Below are 5,066 nucleotides of genomic sequence, written 5' to 3'. Positions count from 1 at the left end.
CACACAACGCGTAAGACACATCCGACCAAAAGGTAAGCAAGGATCAAATACAACACTAAGGGAAAATAAAAATTAAATATATAATAATATATAAAACCTAATATAATACAATATCTTTGCAGCATACACAACCTCAAGTTGACGATTCCCATCACCGGGACGAATCAACAAGAAGGAGCCAAATTTTATTTCAAATGTTTTAAGCTTTTAAATATTTTAACATTGACGGCTCAATTTGAGAGCATTCTTTGGATGGAATGCAAGAGGTGTACATGCATTCAACGTTACTAGAAAGTGTTGTGCTTTTACACTCCGACATCTGTAGCAGATCACGCAGCTTACATACTGTGTACAATACAACGCCAGTGGTTTCATGTGTTTGTAACGTGCCTCTGATGATGGTTCTTTTGAACCGAAACATGTAAGGCGAGTGAAATAAATAAGTGACCTAAGAACGTTGTTACACTCGACAGATTATTCATTGACAATTTTTAATTATAACTTTTACTAGAGTTTAAGAATATAAATGATGACTATATGATAGTAGGCCCTACCTACCAAATTAGCCCTATTATGCAAATGGCTTCCAGCCCTGCCTGCACTTCTTGGTCGGCTTTGCCTTCAGCATTCCGTTTTTCTCCGTCGGCTTTCCACTTGGCCATCATTTTTTTAAGTCAGCAATGCAGTCACGTGATATCTACCTCGCTAGTCCATTGTTTGGCTCACTTTTACGTAGAAACGAGCTATAAATACTCACCCTATTTTTGAGTGCGCTTATGCGAGATGTTTATTGCACTGTTGCGCAAAATTAATTATGTCTTTTTATGTTCTTACTAACAGTACTTACATTGATAGTGAGTGTAATAAAGAAAAAGGAGCTTCGGTGAAGAGGAGCTTTATGTATTGTGTTGAGACAACTTTAAACAGAAAAAAAAAACCACTGGGATGCAAAATGAACAAGAAGTTAAAGTTCACTGGCTTTGATTGTATCAGCGAATATCAGTGAGGAGTTGAGGATGCCCTCCCCACTATGACAGTTATTTTGTATGCAGTTTAAGTACCCTTTGTATATATTTTAATTTTATCACTTTTGATTAATAACTCTTTCGTTATAACTACATATTAACCAAGTGGGTATGATGCAATGCGACGAAATCAACTCACGAGGTAGACGCTATGTAGAGACTTGCGTAACATGACGCACCATTTCGCGAAATGATAAGGACCCGGAGAATTTCTTTTGGGACACTTTGGAATATTTTAAGAAGGAATTGAGTCTCCATTCTCAGACTTTTAATTCATTTAAATTAGTAAACTGTAATTCTTACTTCAAAACTTTAGCTTCATAAATGTAGCATGTGGAGAGTCATTAACAGGTTATACCACAGTAAACAGCTTGTCAGCATAACAGTGGTTGCAAATGCAACACAGGAACACTTTACGTCCCAAGTGATGTTAGGCAATGGCAGGAGAGCTGGTACCAGGTGGACAGTGCCACTGCAATGGAACTTGTGATACTATGCCATCCACATCAACAGAGAAATTGCGTTTTCTGTTAGGTCAAATCTGAGGCTGTATAATTCGAGAAACCGAGATGAGCTTATGCAATGGAGTGGTTCAAGTTAGTTGGTGAGTTATTTAGTTAGAGGAGTGCTGCAATTCAGTCCTTGTGAGCTGAGGCCATATCACTCGACAGACTGAGTTGAGATAACGCAGAGGAGTGGAGCAAGTTGGTTGGTGAGTTGCTGAGTTAGAGGAGCGTGGTTCAGTCCCTGTGACCTGAGGCTGTATCACACGACAAGACAAGTGGCATTTCTGCACATTTATGTCATCTGCCTAACAGTGCACATACACGTACAGCTCACCTCAGGTTCAGCCATTATTTCTGGAAATGTTATTGGGACAGGATCCTCTTCCTCTTCTGCATCTGAGACTGCCTCTGCTTTTACATTCATGGCCTGATTTGCATCAGGAGGTGTTGCGTATGTCTCACCATATGGACCCACTAAAGCGTTCTCCAAATTTGTACAGTTCTGTAAAAACCATTACATCCTTCTCAGAAATGGATGCACAACACCATACATTAAACAGTGTACTTTCCTTGCTATGGCTGTTTCTCATCACATTTAATTCATAAGAGCTGTTGTGTACACATGCTCTTCTCCACAGCTATCATGATCACTAGAAGGTATTCGGTTCATAGCTCAGTGACCTTCCCGAGGAACTAACAGTCACTGCGGCAGTACAGAAAATATCTACTTTTTGGTACCTAAAGATCACAATGAAGAGCTCCACAACTTGTAACCTTCATTCACCAAACATAATTATATGATAAAGTCAAGGAGGATGAGATAGGCAGCTCATATAGCAGGCATGGGGGAAAAGAGGAATGCATACAGGATATGATGAGAAAGCCAGAAAGGGCTCATTACTGTGATAACACATGCTCATCATGACTCTGTATACTAAGGCAAACAGACCCAGTACAAAACCTTCCAAATTATTTCTTTCAAATCTATCATAATAGCATTTCCCCATCCTCACTTAGGTCTCCCAAGTGGTCTGCTTCTCTCAGGTTTTCCCTTCAAAATTTTGTATGCATTTCTAACTGTTGCATGTGCACTACTTGACTTACCCACATCAATCTCCTTGAATGCATTGCTCTCCTACATAATATACCAAATCCTGATCATCGAAATGTAAGAAACTCCCCACAGGAATCATGCAAAGAAACAGAAGCATTTCACAAAATATTTAGTTACTTTGGCCAACACAACTGACATACAATAAAATTCATATCTATGCACACAAGCACGAAACTCTCAGAATTCATTCGCTTACACCAGGAAACTTTTCTTCAGCTCTATACATTAGAATTTTACCACTCTTGTTGCAAGAGAATGCAGAATCTTTTGTAACATTGAAACCTGTTCGTCATATGATAAATATCTTGTGGGGTTCATTAGAATTAGCTCACAAGAGTCCTAGTAAATTATTGGTTCTAACAAGTGTACCACTAACTAACTGCAAACAGTTCCGTGACTCCATAAGGGATTTTGTTGCTATAGAATTCCTCTCAGATACAGTTCTGTTTATACAAAATTTAATTTCATCTGTGTTGTGCCCCAAACTTTATGTACAAATGGATATTTTTATGTTAATTAAGAATAGGTGTTTTTAGAAATTAAAGTTAGTTATTTAGAGAGGGTGGGTTTCCCCATGCACCGCGACCAATTTGATCTATTGTGCTTCCCTCTATGATATTCTACCAGTCTCTATACCCTACCGATAAATGGTGCATACCATCAGTCCCGCCGAGCAAGCGAGTTCGGCCACTTGCTTAGCGGTGTCTATAATGCTTCCCCCATCTATCAGAGGCCTTAGAGACTATTGTTGGGCGGGAAACATCCTGGCATTTGGCTCAGTGATCCCCTTTGGGGATATGAGGTTCTTTTACGTGCCGTAAAGTTACAACACGGGACACACAGCTTAAAGTCCCTCCCGGAGGACTTGTTCCCTGAATTTTTCCGCCCTTAAAAGTTCGACGACCTCCACCGGGTATTTGAACCCGCGTACTACGAGTCATGAGGTGGGAACGTTACCTCTCGACTACGAAGGCCGTAAATTAAAGTTAAGAAATAGACAAATGAAATGTACAAGGAAGCAGGATTTCCTAAGAAGGTAGTGAGGCCAGTTAGGCAATAGCAAGTTAACCAGAATATTATAGTGTCAGCTTACTAATGCTGACAAGAAGGAAGACATTAAATAAAGTAGAGCAGGAAGGCGCTGGGGCATTAAGAAATCGCTGAGTCAGAGAGGACAGTAGACTAGGGAACGCAAATCCCATTCACCAGTCAGTCAATGAGAGCTAGCCACCCCAACCAAAATCACGTCATGATGGGCGGGTGCATACGCACCTCGAAGCTGGTGAGTACCAAGAAGAAAATATAAAAAGGAATCATCATTATCATTGGGGGATATAGATATTTTTATTTATTGCTATCTTCATCATCATCTTCACATTCATCTCTATTAGTATTGTTACTACGTGTTCAGCAAAAATATCAGAGAGAGAGCCAAAGGCTCTCACGGAGATGGGGCCGAGAGGGTGTGTATGATGTGAGCCAGTATCGTCCTCACAAGTAAGTGGAACTACTCCGTATAGCCATGGACATTGAGCATGATATTATTGAAGTGTAAACACCCAGGGAGTTAGGAGGAATAATAGATGGACCAGGCTTAGGAAGGAAAGAGAGAAAGGGAGAGGTCTAGAAACCCAGAGTCGGGTGAAATGAGTGTAACTACATCCGACCGAAGGAGTACGTATCTAAGCGTAATGTACCCGACAAACGTTGGCAGCTACTGTGTGTATATATGTATATAGGGTTAGACGAATAGAATAGAAGAAATTTGGTGTAACGTCAATGGACCTTTCATCCTTCACAGCACGCACCTTCCCCTGTGGATCCTGCATCCCCTCCAGCTTCTCCGGAGAACGGCGGACCCAAGCCAAAGCAGCATATGTTTAGGTTGTTAGCGAGCTACTTAGCCACCCCCCTTTAAGACAGAACAATCTGCATCAGAACTGATTGAAAGGAAACAGAAGTGGTACGTCACAAGCAGTGTACATTCAACAAACTATAACTGTCTAGAGACACTTCAGATAAAGGCCTTCAAAGGCGAGTGAGCAGCATAGTGGAGTTGTTTCAAGTGCACAGACAGACAGACAAAGATGAGAAAGACAACTTGAATTCCTGCCTATTTGTGATATCTGCCCTATAGTGGACATACAGAAACATACAGCTCACCTCAGGTTCAGCCCTTATTTCCTGAAATGTTATTCGCACAGGATTCACTGCCTCTTGTGAGTCTGAGACTTCCTCAGCTTCTATATTCATGGCCTGGCTTGCATCATGACTTGCTGGGTATGTCTCATCATATGGACCCACTAGAACCTTCTCTGAATTTGTACAGTTCTGTTGAGCCATGTATTGGCATTGGCTCCGGTATGACGTCGTGGGCTTCCAGCCCCTTGATTGAGGTCTTTAAACTTATCCCCGCCCCTC

General features: G+C 41.1%; 1 long non-coding RNA gene across 1 annotated transcript; it reads left to right on the top strand.

The window, feature by feature from the left end:
- Nucleotides 1-267, top strand: LOC117282739. The gene is made up of 2 exons (XR_004513597.1): nucleotides 1-32; nucleotides 123-267. It is a non-coding gene; the product is annotated as an uncharacterized LOC117282739 (long non-coding RNA).
- The last annotated feature ends 4,799 nt before the right edge of the window (nucleotides 268-5,066 follow it).

The sequence above is a fragment of the Cryptotermes secundus genome, unplaced genomic scaffold (genome assembly GCF_002891405.2).
Source record: "Cryptotermes secundus unplaced genomic scaffold, Csec_1.0 scaffold348, whole genome shotgun sequence".
Taxonomy (NCBI): Eukaryota; Metazoa; Arthropoda; class Insecta; order Blattodea; family Kalotermitidae; genus Cryptotermes; species Cryptotermes secundus.
The sequence above is the reverse complement of the archived record's forward strand: the minus strand, read 5'-3'. Positions and strand labels throughout refer to the sequence as shown.